Here is a 20,448-nt window from a genome sequence, read left to right on the forward strand (position 1 = left end):
AGGGTCCAAGCACTACCTGCCAACCGCGGGATATGTGTGTTTTTACAGTGACCCATACCGACGCCCTAACCTTTCAAGTGCCGCTAGGTATGACTCCATATCGAGGGCTGTATATTACAGTACATGCATCACGAGTACATGGCTGGTTTAACGGCAATATGAAATTGAAATAAAGCATTTTATTGTTCACCTTATAATTCATTTGGAACATTGGGAATTTGTGGACATTAATTATGATTTTAAGCCATTAAGCATGAAAGCCAAACACTGAGTTTTCCTAAGGGTAATGTACATCTTATCAAATCTTCATCCTCAAGACATAACAGGATTTTCACAAAGTCTTTCATATTGTAATACACTATAGGATCAAAACTTAAATACTGAATATTGAAGCAATCATTAATCTTTATAACATTGTTAAGAGTATATATGACCAGAATAAATCTTATGTTCGTATGAAGTTTTAAAACCTAAAGTTGGAGTTAAACAAGGTGATACTCTGAGTCCATACTTATTTTAAGATATCTATTGACATTTCTGACTCACTTGTTTTAATACTTCTTATTACATGCTGGTGATATTTCTTTTGTCTACGACAGCAAAAGAAATCCATATAAAACTTAATTAAGCACCTGCTGTAAGGATTAGTGTTTGAAAGTTAATCCTACTAAGAAAAAGTTCTAATATCTAACAAAGGCGTATATTTTTTCCTGTTAAAACCAATCTGAATTTTTTTTTTAAAAAAAGGCAATGATGTAAATAATGTACTTAAGCAGAAAATTGAGTGCTTCTGATTCTGATTTTTGTTCGTTTACCCAAAACAAATTATACAACAAGGTTCTCATAGCATACCACAAATTATGCAAAATAAATATCCGCTAAGTACAAAATTGTATACCGGGTACATGTTTTTCATTGTACGATCAAGTCTATTTTGTTGTATTGTTCGGATATATGGGGAGTCGTTAACCAACTCATAAAGCAGCTGGAATTGATAATTCAATAATGTTCTCGATTATCTCACATCCTCTATCAGAAACACACTCTACTGTGTGGATTCCTAGTGAAAAGTCATTGTCCTGTTCTTGAAATATGGCAATACCGTATGGAACAAGAATCCCAAATTATAGGAGATGATTTGCAAAAGTTTCTGCAGAAAGAATAAACGCTGACATTACGATAGCTTCTAATAGAAGGCAAACAGCTAAATTAACAAATATGTTAAAAATTCACAATGATTTTAATTAGTTCCCCAATATTTGAAAGAAATTTGTCCAAATATCCGCAGGAATTTATCAGAATATAATACTCACAATTCTTACGATTTAGATTTGAAGTACATGTATATGAAAAATCATTTATTTCCGATACAGTCAGAAAAGGGGGGGGGGGATAGCTTAGGGGGATGACTTCAATTGATAAATTAAAACAACGCCCTCGAAATCACCTTTAAATTATTCCTATGATAAACGATATCTTATTACTATTCTTACCATATCAAGATATTCTTGCATTCTAAATAATGATCTTTATTGTAAAAACACTTTTTGCCTCTCCAAGTCATCTTGATTTGTACATGTATAGCATAACATATTTTGTATACGGGAAAGGTTTTCTAAGTTGCTAGAACCTGTAACCAATCCCTTTGTATATTTATGGAATAAGGTATGTTCAAATCATAACTTCTTCCAGATTAGTGCTGTATAAAGAATTAGGATCTGATACTCTTTTAAATTAGTGCTAACATATTCATTTGGCATTGTTCCACGATATCTTTATAAAATAGAAATAACTTTATTTGTTCCATCTTTGATAGTCCATGGAGACACTCCACGGAAGAGAAAGACACCGTGAGGTGTCGCCATGGTGTGTTTATTCTTGTTATGTTTGTTTTTACTAATTGTTCAGAAACGTGAACTATGAAACCTCACATAAACGTGAGTATATTTACCCCTTTCATAAAACTGTGATCGACTACAATGATTTTCAAATGAGAACCACGATTTGTGCCATAATTATAATCAAATTAGTTTACACCCTGGTAATAGAGTCAAACACATAATGTCGGTAGTGGATGAATCGTTCCCTGCTCATCGGGTAATTATTGCTGGCACTACTCCCTATGTGCTAATTACATAATTCTTTGGTAAAGATTTAGGTAACACCTATTCAGATTTGACCACGCCTACTTCTCAGATGCTCAATTCCAAGAACAGCGTGCACTGTTTTCAGTAATCTTGAGTAATTCCCTGAATAGATATAATATATATATATATATATATATATATATATATATATATATATATATATATATATATATAACATTTATTTTCATACATACAACAATTCTCTACATTTACACCTGCAACTATGATGTGCACTTTCTGTAACAACAAAGTATTTTCATGAATGCTCTATAAAATATTTATAGTAAGATATAAATGAAATTTTTAAAGGCTGAGGTTTTCAACCGGTCGGTTTTCCACAGGTAAGTTAAGCGAGGGGCGGAGACAATTTAAGGTAGGTGTGAAGACCTGAGCCAGAGGAAACCCTGCTAGCTTGTATATACCGTCCCAAATACACAGGATGTTATCTGTGTTACCTGCATTACCTGTACATTTTTGTATGATTGAAAACAAAACTAAATAATGTTATAAATTTCTATTTCACATATATGTATTTTGGTTTTTTCAACAAATTACTTGTCAAATATCTTTATCATATAATGCACAGTTCATTTGCTAAGCATTTTGGATTAGCTATGAATTATATTTTCACAATATTTTTCTCCAAACTTTGTCGATGCTTATTTTCTGAAATCGATCAGGCATCAATGAGATTAATGACTAATTGCTGAGTGAAGCTTTATTGTTGGACAGGCTACAAAGGGACAGCGCCAGGGGGAGCCCAGGAACTCAATCATATCTTATCAAAACATTTAATCAATTATCTACTCGTATTTCACACTTTTGATGGTCATCATATTGTATATTTGTATGAATATTTGCATGTATTTTCTCAATTCCTTTGTAATTATGGTCCCTCTAGTCGTTTTGGCGCTCAATTTTGTACCTCGTGTCAATTGTTATTTCCAACTATCTCCTCTCACCTCAGAATTATGTTTCCTAAACCTCTACCTTTCTATGCTTTAGATCGGTATACGGACAGAAAGTCACAGGACAAAAAGACACAGGACCAAAAGTCACAAAATCGGTAGGACAAAAAATCACAGGACAAAAAGTCAGAATGATGATTTTAAATCAGATAGGACAAAAAGTTACAGGACAAAAAGACAGTACAAAGAGTCACAGGACAAAAAGTCACAAACATGACTTTTGATTAAAAAGCAGAATTATATATATACACCCATTCTGTTATCAAATATAGAATGCGGATATTCATACCAATATTTGTATTTTGTGCATAAATAAAATTTCTTTTTCTTGTTGTTTTTTTTTTTTTTTTACCTCAGACATCACCATTTATTTAATATCCACAGATAATGAAGTTGGTTTTTTCACCTGATGGTACCCAAATGCTCACTAAAGCCATTGTTCAGACACCTGATATTTCTTACAGTGGATGGGAGGTAGAAGGGAATGTATGTCATCATTCTTATTGTTATTTGGTTTGACACATATAGTACTTTCAGTTCATTACTAACTAATAAGAAACAAAAAAATCCTTAATTTGTTTAATGACAGTTCACTTCCCTCTTGTTTTGACAATAATCTGGAGTGAAAGGAACCCAACCATAATTCTGCCCTCAGATTTTGTTTTGACAACCATTAATATGTAGTATAGTAAACCAAATGATCACAAAGCTTATTTTTATTTTATATCAATAAAAATATCTCTCTTTATAAAAATCGAATTAATATATTTTTACAATAAATATGATTAAAGGATTAACAATTTCATAATAATTATTATCAAAATCTAAAGTTTGAAATTGATATAGATTGTCATAGAAAATATAAATTTTACATATATATTCTTAAACTTTACAAAAAGAACAGATATGTTTTCAAATATATATCAAATTCATTATTTTCTGACGTTCTTATAAACTGACTTTTTTGTCCTGTGACATTTTGACCTACTGTCATCAAATTTTTAATTGTGACCTTTTTGTCCTGTGAATTTTTGTCCTGTGACTTTTTGTCCTACTTTCATAAAATTTCTTATTGTGACTTTTTGTTCATGGTCATTTTGTCCGTGACTTTTTGTCCTGTGACTTTCTGTCCTACATTCTTTAGATCATATCCTTACTTTACTATTTTTATTTATCCAACACTTTGATGAAATATAAGAGAAAAGTTTTTTGTGCTTTTATTGCCTTAAAATAAACCGTTGCCATTGTTTGGAGAGTGGTCTGTGGAGTAAACTTTTAATGTTTGGCATCAATGGTAAATGTTTCAAATATGTATCGAGGAATCCAGTATCTCAAAAAGCTGAATAAAAAAACGGGGGTGTTTTTTTTGTAATGTCGTAGTCTGCTAGGGAGAAAAATCTATGTCAATTGTTATTTTCTCTGTATATTAATAATTTAGACAATGTTCTTGCAAATGATAAAGTAGTGAAATTACAAAACTTTACTACTGCAAAAGAAAATTGTTGTTTTTAATGTATTGGTGCCCATTATTCACAATTCATTATTCGTAAATCAGTATTCAAAATGACATACCCCGTGGGGACCCGGGTTACAATAGGTCCTTAGTACCCCTTGTTTATTGCAAGAGGCGACTAAATGGGGCGGGGGGGGGGGGGTGGTGATCGGATGAGACTATAAAAACCGAGACCCCGTGTCACAGCGCAGGTGTGGCACAATAAAGATCCCTCCCTGCTCAAAGGTCGTAAGCGCCGAGCATAGGCCTAAATTTTGCAGCCCTTCACCAGCATTGGTGACTTCTCCATATGAGTGAAATATTCTCGAGCAAAATTCAATCAATCAATCAAAATGACATAATCAGTACAATCACAGTGAAATCTTATCTTCCTCACTCACACACTGTATCTATATCTTTCTTTATATGAGCTCTCCTCTCCTCATTCTGTTAGTGTGTTTTGGATGTTGTTTTAAATATAAGAAATCACTTTCCATTCAAAGCATGCCAAGTAGACCAATAGAATTTTTAGAAAGTTAACTTACCGAACGAAAGTTTATTCATGCATTTAAAGTACAAAGGAAAGAAAACGGCGATTTGTCATTGTAGGTTTCTGCGCTATCAATTAATTAAATCAATTAAATTTTACGACTTAAGCAAAATCATTTAATGCCCTGCTGAAAAAGGTCTTGGTATCTAAACAATCTCCATAAAGTGATAGTAGTTTACCAGGAATAAATGAAGGGGGAAGTCCTGCTATGGGGGGGGGGGGGGGGGGGGGGTCTGACTCTACAACTAGTGATAGAGTAGGTCTTCCCACGGAAAGTCTAGGTCTAGAGTGAGACTTCCCCGGGGGTTCTCCTGCTCTAGAGAGAGCCTTCCCCAGGGGGAAGGCTCACTCTAGAGCCAGGCTTCCGGGGGGGGGGGGGGGGTCTCATTATGGGGAAAGGCTCCAGGGCCGTAAATTACATGGAGGCGGAGGAGGCAGCTGCCTCCTCCAACTTTTGAGCCAAAAAAAATTAAAATTTAAAGTTCATTAGAATTTATGTTGTTTCCAATAACTAAGAACATGATACCTCCCTTAAAAAGCATTCCAAATCTTTCTTTTAGAATGAGTTAGTCAAGTAACATCTTAGAAGGCCCTAGAATCAAGGATTTTGCACGAAACGTGTTCAGTGTGCACAAAATGTGCTCAGCGTCTGGGGGCCTGGGCGGCCCCCAGACCCCCGCCTAATTTCTTGCCTCCTCCAAATTGAAGGTTAATTTACGGCCCTGGGCTCACTCAACAACACCGGCCGCAATAGATGGGAAGGGGGAGGGGGTAAGATTTGTAGAGAATATTTAGCTGTGGTTAAATGCTGAATTGTTTAATGCGAATGAATACTTGGAATTCTTGTACGTTTCCAATACCATTTTCAATGGAGGCCGTGATCGCCTTTTTGTTAATCTCATTAAATGATTACATGTTTGACTTCTTTCATTTTATATATTGAAAAATTTCAATTTAAAATATCTATAATATGAAAATACCATTATTTTAATGTTGGATCACTTCTCGTTGACAGGCGCGGGTCATCAGTGTCAGATCAAACTCGACGCTTCGCGTCTCGTGTGATCTGATGATCCGCGCCTGTCAACTCGACGTAATCCGACTCTTCGGATCAAGTTACTGTAGTAATAATATATATCTCTCCAGCGGATTAATTTAGTGTTGCTTCCAGCAACAGTGTCCTATGAGAAGTGAGCGTTGGTTTCACTTACGAAATCTTCCGCAGCATGGCCCCTCCGCAACGATTTCTGGTCGTTTCGGCCTTTTTTCAGTTCGGCCCCAAGTTTTTTCGGCCGTTAGTAGTTTCGGCCCTAGTCGTTTCGGTCTCACTTTTAAATACCTTTGTAATACCAAAAAATTAAGTCTTTTTTCTCATCTTACTATATCAAAATTGATATTTCTTTGTTGTGTAAACTGTTATATATGTCTATGGTGTAAACAAGGAAGTCCACACCATCAAAGAAAATGATATGCCATTTACAGATTACATAAGCTTGTATTTTAAAAGCAAAAATGCCAAAACAAATATAATATATTTGTTATGAACATAGCACATTATGATGCTGATTAAATTATAAACCGGTACCATATGATGCAGCTATTTTTATGGCACAAATATTTTAATGACTCTCTCTCTCTCTCTCTCTCTCTCTCTCTCTCAAAATTCTTTTTAAGACAAAACTTAACTTGGTAGTTTGCATTTTATTTGTTTCATATCATCATCGCAAACCACGGGTTATTGTTTTATTCTATTTCACAAACGTTTGTGAAATAGAATGAAACAATAACCCGTGGTTTGCGACGATGGTTTCATAAACGATATCGATCATTAACATTTTTCTAATTTCTATATTGAATCATTTTTAATTTAGATGCAACGCGCGAGAGAGAGAGAGTGAGGGGGGGCAGTAAAAGGTGTAAAGTGAGGACAAATTTCAACCAATGGGCAGAAGTTGTGAGGACAAAATTGCACCATGAGACACCCCCCCCCCCCCCCAAAAAAAATGTCCTCACAATTATGTCCTCATAAAAATGTGACCTACAGCATATGAAAGATGTAAATACAGAATATTAGCTTAGTGAGGACAAGTGGTGTGAGGACATGTCCTTACTAATATTCTCTCTCAATTTTTTTTTTATAATTTGAAAGAGAGTATTAGATAAACTTTATAGGTATCCCTATAGTTATACCTAACATAGTAAATGTTTGGCTTTGGAATAATATGTGTGTATTATCTTCTACACATTGTGAGGACGTCCTCACTTAATAGGTTTGGTCGGCTAGAAAGGAGAATCGAGAGAGAGAGAGAGAGAGAGAGAGAGAGAGAGAGAGAGAGAGAGAATAGAATATTTTAAACCCTTACAAATAGTATTACAAAATTCCACAGCAAATGTTGTTGGGTATCCTATGTCCTTGAATTGAAAATTGACGCACAGCTAATTGTGTGGTCAATAACTAATTTACAAAACAGAAGAATTGGAGATACACTGTATATGTACAACAATTTTGCAACACATTTACATGCGTAAAAGTGTGAACTCAGCTTCCCGGGAGGCCGTGACCGAATTTCAAGTAGGGACCTCGTGTATTACAATCAAGTTTTTAGTTCTCCAAGTCAGTTTAGTATGGTTAAATAATTTTCCATGATACTTGAGTCATTAATAAACTTGTAAATAAGATTTTACAACACTTCAGTGTGGGATTTATCGTTTATCATTAGCGTGTCACACCTACTATGACACGGGACATCCGTTTTTAAGGCCATTACAACTTATCATTGGGTCAAATGATGTCTGGCGTGTTTCATACCGAGTGCTAGGTCGTTCTTGGCACACTGGTTTTAACTACGAATAACTCCGTTTACCTGGTCAAGTTATAGAGCTCACGGCGGGTGTGACCGGTCGACAGGGGGTGCTTACTCGTCATAGGCACCTGATTTCATCCCTGGTGTGTCCAGGGGTCCGTGTTTGCCCAACTCTCTATTTTGTATTGCTTATAGGAGTTAAGAGATTGATCACTGTTCGTTATCTTCACCTCTCATTAATGGAGTTGTGTTATACATATACAATAAAAAATCTATTTTCTATGATCATTATTTTATTATAAATTTGGGTTTTTTTTTAAAGTTTCATTTATGATTGCCGTTTCAGCTCACCTGAGCCGAAGGCCCAAGTAAGCATTTCTGATCGAAATTTGTCCGTTGACTGTCTGTCTTAAACTTTTCACATTTTCATCTTCGTACAAGTGTAATATAGATTTACTTTAATTATGTAAAATTAAAAATTTGAAGACAAAAAACTATTTTCTATGATAATCATTTATCTTAAATTTTGAGTTTTCAAAATGTTTCATTTCTGGTTGCCGTTTTAACTCACTTGAACCGAAGGCTCAGGTGAGCTTTTCTTTTGCCCGTTGTCTGTCGTCGTCGTCGTAAACTTTTTACATTTTCATCTTCTCCAGAACCACCGGGTCAATTTCAACCAAACTTGGTACAAAGCATCCTTGGGTGAAAGGAAATTCAAGTTTGTTCAAATGAAGCGCCATGCCCCCTCCAAAGGGGAGATAATCATAAAAATGCTAAAATGGGGGGGGGGGGGCATTTAAAAAGCTTCTCAAGAACTACTGGGCCAGAAAAGCTGAAATTTACAAGGAATCTTTCGGACAAAGTGGAGATTCAAGGTTTTTTTTTAAAAAACCATGACCCCTGGTTAGGGTGGGACCACAATAGGGGATCAAAGTTTTACATGCGAATGTATAGGGAACCAAACTTGGCACAAAGCATCCTTAGATATGAAAAGTCATACCCGTCTGCAAGGGCATATGATAATTTTAAATGAATTTGTAGTCAAGTTTAATAATTAAATTCGATATTTAATGAATTTTCAGTCGTAATTTTTGAAAAGTTTTTTCCTAAACCAAACTGCGTGTATAATGATAATTTTGCCCAAGCTTGTTTCTTGCTAGGAACTAATGCTTAGATGAGCGATGTGGACCATGGACCTCTTGTTAAAGACTTGCTCTCATAGACTAATGCATGAATTTTTCTGAAAATTTGTACTCTTTACTCACCATATCAAGATGTACGTGTACATTTCACATTGACATTTTGATTTGACAGAGTCCCCCCTTCTTTTGACAGGTATTTCTTTAGCTGTATGGACTTTTGTAATGACCTGTTCTCTCACTGAGACAACAAAATAAGTTTAGGACAGAGTATAATGGAATCAGTGTGTCAGTTTGTCTGTCTGTAAATATGATTACATCGGATTATCCCTTGCAAACGAATTTGGGGTGGGGTGGGGTAAATTAGAATCCCCTTGTCCGTAGGTCATATTCAACAAGTTCAAGGTCAGATTTATTACAATACTGGATTATTTCCACTTCCATTTCTTTGATATCCCCAAACAAACAGGCAGCTTATACATGTGTATATTCATTACTGCATTGGTCAATTGTGTTATACAATCATATATTGTATTAAATTCTGAAATCTTACGTAGATCATTCACAAGTTTAAGATAGTCTTTATAAAATGTAACATCGATTAGACATTTTTATTCTCTCCTACAAAAATGAATTTATTCAATTGTGGTATTTGCTTTATATCCAGGCGAAGAACTTCTGGTTTTTAAAGTTCTGGTTAGGTAAATATTTCAATTTCGTTTTCCAATTTCTTGGGTTCCAGTCAGCAAAAACTACCCAGAAGATGCGACGCTTGGCGATGTAAACAGTTAAATTATACATTCAAATCCCTCTTCGGAGGTTGTGGTAGAATTGGGGTCCAAAACTGCCGCAATTAAGAATTTTGAAAATCAGTATGAAATTATGACATACCAGAAAAAAAGATCCGAGCAATCACAGGAAAAACATTAAAAGTACATTGATATTTATTCTTTTATTTAAAAAAAATACTGAAAAAAATATTCTGACGATGAATTTAACTAAATATTAAATAAGAGTTCAGATCCATCAAAACAAGAGTCCAGATCCATCAAAACAAGAGTCCAGATCCATCAGAACAAGAGTCCAGATCCATCAAAACAAGAGTCCAGATCCATCAGAACAAGAGTCCAGATCCATCAAAACAAGAGTCATCCTCAGGGTTTTAGTGTTATCCTAGAAAATCGAAGGACAAGCTCATCCACTAGGTTAGAACTAGTGTTGCATTCAGGTTTTGTCCTCTTCGATGTCTCAACTGGGTCGGTGAATCTTTGTCTTTTACGAGATTTCTGAAGAGATAAATTTAATAAATAAACACGGTCTTTTACGTACATTTGAAAAGTTTGCGTCATGTTAAACCTTTTTCTTATCATAATACATGTACTTACTTTTTCTGCCTTAGTTTCCTTATGAGACTGAGCTCCCGCTGATTTACTCCCCTTCTTAGACATCTGTTTTTAACAGATATATACATGTATATACAGCCATTGTTAATGTAATCATTTTCAATGAAATTTAATAGTATATAAATTATGTGATAAACTTCAAAGTGTACTTAGTGATTTGAAAATAAACGTAAAAACCGAGCATTTAATCAGCCTATATATTGAACGCGGGAAATATAACGCAATCGATGTAAACAGTACATTGTGACGTCATATTCAGCGTCGTTATTTAGCAAATTTACAAACATAGCGTTTGAACCACAACAAAAAACATGGTGTTAATTGTGGAGTGATTATATATGATTAGGAAAATAAGGTTTACATGCTTTTACGGATTTCATGTAACATCTCAGAACGACGTGAACTAGGGTAGACGAGATTCAAAATGGAGGAATACATGCCCACGCGCTAATATTCGAATCGACGCCATTGGAATGGTACCAAACTTTTCAAGTTCCATAGGTATGGTTTAATTTTTCATTATTTTCCTATATTTTCCTTTTAAACATGTATATACGTGTTACGTATAGGGAGAGCTCCGCTCTCATGGCCCTTCGGGCCGCGAGAGGGCTTCGCCCTCTATTAATAGAATTATCTCACAGTAATCCGATTATCCTTTCCTCTTGCTTAGTAATAGAAGCAAAAGATATCATGGGTGAAAGGGACATTGATCTTTTACATGCCTCTTTACTGAAAGCAGCAGCAAAAGGCTGGCAAGCATTGCAGCTCAATGTATCTTTAAGATACGCAAGTTGCAAGAAAGACTACACCTATGATCTGAGTGTAATGAGGTCCGATATATTGCCCAGAGATGGTAATCTGGACAAAATTGCCGAGGCGCTTTATCCAGAAGATGGCCCAGTAGATATTTGTCCTGTGAAAGTGTACGGGGATGGCAATTGCTTCTATAGGACCCTCTCTAAAGCCATTTTTTGGTCATGAAGAGAGACATATCGAACTTCGTGTCATGACCATATTAGAACTTGTAAAAAAAAAAATTCGAGAAAGTATGCGTCACAGGCAACTTACGACAAGATGTGTTCTCATCCCACAAGTGTACAATAAGTTGTGGAAACGTCAGTATCGGACAGATCACTTGTACTGGGGAATTTCTCAAATCGATTCAGAATGAAACTCTAAATTCAATCAAATCAGGGGGAATATTGTTCTTTGATTCATTTTTTCGCAGCGGCAAATGCCCTGAATCATCCAATATATAGCATTTATCCAACAATACAAAATGTTGCTGTAAACAGACATTTTCTTCATCAAGAAATAAAGCCATTTTCAGATGAAAAGGTACGTCAGGGTTCCCCCATCTACATCATGTGGTCACACTGAAAATAGCAACCCAAACAATTGGTCACCAAATCATTTTGTGGTTTGTTTCCCAGTTTTACCTACTGAATCCAATGAAATGAAGGAGCCTGCCCATAAAAAGTCAAAACTTTGTATTGATTCAGATGATACCCCGGAAATCACCATGGACTCACAAAATGAAAAGACGGATATTAAATCTGATGACAATGAATTTATTAAGACAACAGAACATACTAAAGATAAAACATCTTTTGACGATTCGGATTTTTCTGATCTTGGTAAAATTGTAACAGGTGCAGTAAAGTTGAACACAATATCCTCAGCTAAAAAGATAAGTTATATTCAGAATCAACCCTTGTCAGACGATGTCGCCAAGTTAAAAACAGGTCGTGCTCAAACAACGAATACGGGTGAACTCAAAAAGACTTTATCATTTCAATCTTCTTGGATGAATCAGTTTTCATGGTTGACCTTCAGCAAACTGTTAAATGGCGGTCTGTGTAAGTTTTGTGTCATGTTCCCTCAGTCAGATGTCCAACATCAAAAACATTTGTTACGTTGCGGCAACCTTTTACTGCGTATAAGAAAGCCCTTGGAAAAACATCTGCCCTTTTAAAGCATCAAAATTCAGAACATCACAAGAGTGCCAAATCTGTTTATCACACAACCAAGATGACATCCGAAGTGCCATCTTCGTCTATTCCGTATAAACTCAATCAGCAAAATCAGGCACAGTATCAGCACAACATAAAGTTTCTTGAGAAAATAGTAGATGCGATCATTCTTTGTGGGAAACAAAATATTCCTCTCCGAGGACACAGAGATGATACCACAAGTGATTCCTCAAATAAAGGTAATTTCCTGGCAATATTACAGCTGTTGGCAAAGCATGATGAACAGCTCTGGTCTCATCTACAAAAAGCAAAAAAGAATGCCTTATATACCAGCAAAACCATTCAGAATGAGGTTATCCAACTCATTGGAAATCACATCACAGGTAAAATTTTGAAGGGTTTACAAGGGAGGGGTTTTTATTCCATCATAGCCGATGAGGTAACTGACAAGTACGCTAAGAAGTTTTAGTCTTGTGTCTCAGATTTCTAGATACTAGAGAACACCCTGCCATCATTAAGGAGGAATTTCTTGACTTTGCAAACATAGGCAGAACTACTGGGGAAGCAATTGCTGATAAACTTCTTGAAATCCTCCGCTTGCTTGCAATTCCGATTGAGAACATGCGAGGGCAAGTATACGATGGTGCAGCAGCAATGGCATCGGAAAAACGGGGGTGTCAGGGACGAATCAAGTCTCTAAACCAATTAGCTTTGTACACACACTGTCGGAGTCATGTATTGAATCTGAGCATCGCTTCAGCCTGCAAATTACCCCTTGTGAGGAATATGATAGATGTCCTTAATTCAGTGTTTATTTTCTTTGACAATTCCCCTAAACGACAAGGGTTTCTTGAGACTATTATAGAAAATGATGGGTCTGTAGATTTTTCCAGAAAGAAACTAGTTGGACTTGAAAATTTTAGGGGGGGGGGGGGGGGCGGCAATCTGCCACTGTTTACTACAGTAGGGTCCATACATGTTTACATTTAAGCAAAAATGTAAATTGAAGAGGGCCTTGTTATTCTACTTACTACGGAAGCATATCAGGGCCGCAGAAGAATCTTTTTTTAGTTTGTTATAACAAATTAGTAATTTGTACAGTAGCTTAGTACTTCGTTACTAGCTTGAAAATACGGATGTATATTTAATTGCTGTTATAAAATTTAGAAATTCATTTCAAAATTAAGGATTATCTCCCTCGTGCATAGCTCTTATCCTTGAACGAATTTGGCTCCACTTTTTGGCACGCTGTTTTTGGCTATATTTAGCACTAAAACTTCATAGTTATTTCGCATTTCAAACATTTCGGTTGAGCATCACTGAAGAGACATTATTTGTCGAAATGCGCATCTGGTGCATCAAAATTGGTACCGTATAAGTTTTACATTATAACAGATTATTAATTTGTTATAACAAATTATTAATCTGTTATAACAAATTTAACAGATTATCAATATCAACGACAAGACATCATAATAGACAATCGTGAATTTTCTCTCCATAGTCTCCACATATCAAAGGTCTATGTCAAAAGACAAAAAAGCTATGGCCCGGACAAACTTAGTATGAGAAACGGAAGAAGATGGAAGAATTCACACTAAAACAATATGTCCCCTTTCTGGGAAGGGGAGGTATATTTATTCATAAATATTCTTAAAGAAAAAATGTGAAATACTACCGGTACAAAAACTACTAATCTGTTATAACAAATTACTAATTTGTTATAACAAACTAAAAAAGATATTGCTGCGGCCCTAATATGCTTCCGTAACTTTCATTTTCAGTTATCGTTACATTTTTGCTTATATAAACGTGTGTACACATTCCCTCATAAGGAAATACACCGTGAATATTCGGGATAGAATAGGTCCTCAGTACGCTTTGCTAGTCGGAAGAGGCGACTACATGGGGTGGTTCTTCGGGTGAGACCGCAAATACCGAGCCCCCGTGTCACACCAGGTGTGGCATGATAAAAAACCCTCCCTGCTGGAAGGCCTTTAGCGCCGAGTATAGGCCTAAATTTTGCAACCCTTCACTGTCAATGGTGACGTCTCAATTGAACAATTGGGATTTAAGAAAGAAAGTCAACCTGTACCTGGTGTAAATTTAGATACACTTGACCTTGAACTTTAATCACAAGGTACTATCCAGAAGAACAAAGGTAAACTTGTCTCAAGTCAGCCAACCATTGGATAATTTGTAGCAAGCCTACCTACATGTAGTACCTATGAGAAAGCATCATCTAGTAAATTAGTTGTATAGTCATATTTTGCCAAGTCAATCTATACAGGGTCACTATTAGAATTAATAACATGCAAGGTCACATGTATATGCCAGGTCAACCTATTCAAAATTAGTCAACATTCGGTGAGGTTATGTCAAATCAGTACATTCTACCTGACACAACTCAGTTCGGCATGCTCCAACCGGTATACCCTAATACACCATATCAATCAGTTGAACAGCAATACTCGCATATGCCACCTATGTATGCTAACCAATGGACACCATTTGGTTGGATGCCGTATCCGACGCCTCAATCTAACATGCATCCACCTGGTCTGGTTCCATATCATGGTTACCCATTGCAACAGAATCTGGGTAATCAAGTGCAACCAATTCCTAGTAATATGGTGCAGCAAAATCCAGCTAATAATGGGCCGTCACATATTGGTAACGTATTATGCCAGACTCAACAACCTGAGTCATTGAACCGAGGTGACCAACTACAACAGCAACCCCAGCAATTATCACAATTACAACCACCACAACAGCAGCTTCATCAATTACCACAACCATCAAAACATAAACTTCAGCAACAACCACAACAACAGGTAGGTAACTGGCTGTCAATCACTGGTAACCAGATACCACCTCAAGAAGCACTGACTGTGAACTCAAAGTGTTCGGGGTTGATGTCAAAACAGAAAATGCTGTCCATGGATCAGGAGAACAATATGTCTGACATGATCTCTGTGAAAGTCAGTGGGCATGATACACCCTACATCAGTGGTAGGAATACGTCACTCTTACAGACAGGAATTGTTGAGGAGGCCCCTCCTCCTCAGAGGCCTTTCCAAGAAAATTCCTTGCCTGTATACAATTTCAAAACCTAATGGTGATGATGTCACTAATATATTGGGAAATTCTGAAGTCAAAGCAGAAATTGAAAGAATGGAAACACTGTCTACAGTAAGTGATACAGGGAGTACTAATGGACTGGCCATTGATTCAGTACATTCAACAGAATCGAATCAGTATGGCAGGCTGCAGGAATTCATGAGTAGCAGTTTCATTCCACGGCAAGACCATGCATCCGAGATATCAGACACAACCAGTGATACTTGTAGTACAAATGTACTCATTAGTGACCCGGAGGACAAGTAACCTTTATCTGAATTTGATCAGTACGATGCATGCAGTGTTACAGACTTGACCTCTATGATGTCTGGAGATGCTGGGTACATCAAGACTGCTGAACGTCGCCGTAGTCCAAGTGAGCTTTCACAATTTGGACAGGACCTAGAGGCAGAGGATGGTGCAGAAGCTGTCCCTCCCCCCACTCCCTGGGGTCGAGGTCAACCGAAAGCCAGAGAAACTATCAAACTACAACCATATGTATTTTGAGGAGGACTCTTCTCAACAAAGTGACTCTAATGGGATGTCTTTGTCTCCGCCTAAGCCTACCCCAGTTTACACTCAGCTTGGGCCAGGTCCAGCAATCTCTTGGCTGTGCCAGAACACAGCTCTAGTCAGAGACGAATTAAACAAACGTTTAGATATCTGTTCCAACCCGTAAAAGACAGAGACAGACTTTCTCACTCTCTGGCCAGTATACCATCTCCTCACCCGGGGTGCTTCTCTTTGGGCCATCAGGTTGACCAAAACAACAATATTCAGTTACCAAATATACAGGTCTTGTATAGTTTTGCACAATCAGACTCTCTTCCTCCTAAACTAATTCACCAGCATTATACAGCTTTTGTTCTGGCATCTGAACCAGATAATGCAGGTTTTCTGGCATTTGAAACCCCAATATTTAATGGTCTGAAACCTAAAGAGCCAGGAAACTGTCTAGCTGTAAATAATGGTAATGAAGAGTTTGAAAAGAGACATCTAGGGACCAAGAATTCCCATTCTACCATTGTGTATGGTGCTATATACAGTTCCTTAGACTCTAGCTTTGGAGGAGCCCTTCAGTCTGTAGACTTCCAGTCATCAAACTCATTAATCAAAACCTTTAGTAATGTTAAATTCTCAGAGTAGCAGGGCACCACCTTCAATACAGAGCAGGCTAGATTGATGTTGAAATATGTGGACCCTAATTATGTCTATGATATAGAAGTGGTGAAGGCCTGTGTAAATGGAGGAGTGCATAACCCAAATATCAGTGGTGAACCAGATTATACCGAGAAAATGCAGTTGAAGTACATCGAAGAACCACAGAAGAACAGGATATACGTCATCAATGCCTGCGAATTAGATGTGCTAATTTGAACCAGTCATCCCGTTAGCAAATGATACAGTGGAACGTTATCTAGAATTGCAATCTGGCCGTTATGGAATCGCGGTAAACAATGGGACTCTTGAATCGGATATTTATGGCAATTTAGAAAACGAAGAACTGAAGTGTCCCATAAAGTCCTTGTTCCCGCAACAACTTTCAATCGCTAAGTACAAACTCCCGACAAGGGAAATGTTTTTTCAGATATGACAGCAACACCAAATGGAGTGCTACATGTCTTGAAGATGACAAGTATGTTGTCTTCAAGTCGCAGAATATTAATGTTGGTAAAGAGAAAGAGAACCCAATTTATTATCAGCCATATATTTGTTATAATGACCTACTGAGTCTATTTGGAATCAGTGGCAAATTGTTGAGCAATACCAAATGGTGTGATCCGTTTTTTGAAGATGACAAATCTGTTGTCTTCAAATCACAGCATTTTAATGTCAGTGAAAAGAGAGAGAAACCAATGCATTACCAGCCATACAGTTGCTACAGTGGGTTACTGAGTCTATTTGGAATCAGTGGCGATTTGTTGAGCAACACCAAATGGAATGGTCAGTTCCTTGGAGATGACAAGTCTGTTGTCTCCAAATCACTACATTGTAATGTCAGTGGAAAGAGAGAGATACCAAGTCGTGATCAGTTATATAATTGCTCTAATTACGTACTGAGTCTATTTGGAATCAGTGACAATCTCTTGAGCAAATTCAGCTTTGCAATAATACTTGAGTTCTCTTCCTATCTTATCAGTGGAGTATTTAAAGCTACTGAATCGTCTACGAAACAGATGGAGACCTGTTTTTTTTTCATGACGTCCAATGGAAACCAACAGTCACCTCCTGACATAGTCAAGGTCACCATGACAACACCAGATATTGCCTATGTGACCACCCCCTTCTGTTTGGTCTGGGTTGTTATGACGGAAAGGACAAACTTCCAGGAAAGGATTGTGTGTTAGCCCCCGAGGCATTCCAGGACACCTCCGTCAACCAGCGTCTTTCCGAATCCAACCCGACTAAAGAGATTCAGCTATTAAGCAAGTGTCATACATCTACAGCATTAATACCGTTTTCTTGTATCGACTGGTGTTTCATATTTTACTAAAGAACATTTAATAGTACATGTAGGAATTATGTAATTATCATCTGTAATGTTAAACTTAATGTATATGTTGGTTTGTTTACTATTTGTTTTTGAAATTTAAATGTAGGCAAGTAATTGTGAGCACAAGGAGAATGTTCAGTATTATAGCAAAAATAATCGCATAAATTCGCATCATGTTTCTCATAACTTTATTAGCTATAACACATAAATGTATTGTGAATGATATACTTATGCACTTGACATTAATGTAGGTTACACTTGAATGTTTTTCTATGTGCAATTGCACAGTGTGTTTTATTTGGAGATTTTCAGTTGATATTTTGAAATGGTATTGTACTTTTGCTGTGCAAAAGCAGTTAGTAAGTATACTGATGCAGTGACGTAAATGTAGGTTAAACTTTCTGCGTGTTTTTTGCATGTGTAATTGCACTGCATTGTGTTTTATTTGGAGAATCACTGTTGATATTTTGTGTGATTAAAATATGCTGACTTTCCATTGTAAAATACATAGACTCAAACTAAATGGTTGGGCATTGAAGTATTTTGCATTTATGCATAAATGCAAAATTTACATGCACAAATGATAGGTAACCTACATGTAAGGATACGATTTTAATGGTTTATTATGGAAATGGAATTGCAACTATGATATAAATTAAATGTGAAATTGTGCATTTGACTTACTATTTTGCAACGAGTTGTCGTATGTAAATACTGTACAGTGTACATTTATTGTCGTTCATTATTGTACAATTCATTATATGAAATAAGTCATTATGCTAATTTGAAATAATTATGCATGATACATGTAAGTAAGCGAGTAAACCATGTTGGAGAGGTCAGATCCATGATGTACATATTGTGCCATTTTTAACTGAGTGAACTGTGGTAGACATGCTAGCTCTGAATGTGAGTGGTGAGAGTAGATTGATATGAAATGGTAAGGTTTATTTGACCATGATAATCTTTTGTTGTATTCAGGCACACATCATGTGACTGAAGTGTGCATGTAGAAAATGCACAAGGTTGTAAAGCGTTGAAATTAATAAGATTTTATAGTTATCAATTATTTGTGGTCTATTCAGGCACACATCATGTGAATGAAGTGTATATGTAGAAAATGCACAAGGTTATAAAATAATGAACATAATAAGATTTTTATTGTTTCAATTATGTTGTTCATGAGTGTGAGTGATGTTGGTATTATTTGAAGTTTCAACAATTTAGTCAATCTTTTAAGAGAGCTTTCCTAGAAATTCTTGCAATGCAATACTAGTATAAGAACAGGATCAATTGTTTATCATAGATATTGTGATTTAACAGGCTATCTGAAATCCATCTTTAGAATGCAATATTAGATAAACAATATAATTACCAAACGCAGATGTATGCAAATGTATTTTTGTATTCCTTATAGGAATTCTGAGATTGATAATTGTTCATCACCTCCGGTTTTTTATTTATGAAATTGCATGATTTTGAAACTAGTTTATAATTGTAATTTATTTAAGGATTACTGTACCTCACATAAGTGCACATCATTAGTAATTATATTTCGATGGAGTGTTTAGGTGATTACTATTTTGTTTTTTATATTGTATATTTTAAGACAACTATAATAATAATAATAAAAGTACACTTATATAGCGCCTTATCTAAAAATACTCTAAAGCGCTGTACAACATACTAAAATTTACAATTGATAATTAAAAGAAAAACCATAGAATACACAACGAATAATCCTTACACATATAAGCATGAATGCAACATTATGTCATAATGGATAAAAAGTACAAATCAAGACAATTTAAAGTATAAAATATGATGCAAGCATACAACGTCCTAAATATATGAAAAACAAACAAGTAAAACCACTCAAAGGAATCTAAAACACAAATGTGCCCAAAGATCATTAAATTCAACAGTACATAGCTATTTAAAGGTTATAGGATTGACAGAAAAGATGAGTTTTTAGCAGACATTTAAAACATTCAAGATTTTTGGCTTTCTGAGCTGGCTAGGCAGATTGTTCCAGAGTGTGGATGCAGCCTTGTCGAATCTGCGTTCACCGTAGGTCTTAGTTCTGACTGATGGTACAGTTAATAGATCTGCTACTGCTACTGCTGATCACTCTGAACAATGACAAAGTATTGTACAAATAGTTCTGTTATCCTCGTGCCATTTCATTGAGCCGAGATGCATATTTTTATAGGAAGATGTTAGCATGGCGTCTTCACATGGTTTGAGATACTATAGTGGTACCTTCAACCATACATTGTTTTATGTTTTTATTGGTGGATCGAAGATATTTATTTGGTACCTTCATCCAGATTGATAATTTTGATTTTATTTAATGAG

Source organism: Ostrea edulis, chromosome 4 (assembly GCF_947568905.1).
Source record: "Ostrea edulis chromosome 4, xbOstEdul1.1, whole genome shotgun sequence".
Lineage (NCBI taxonomy): Eukaryota > Metazoa > Mollusca > Bivalvia > Ostreida > Ostreidae > Ostrea > Ostrea edulis.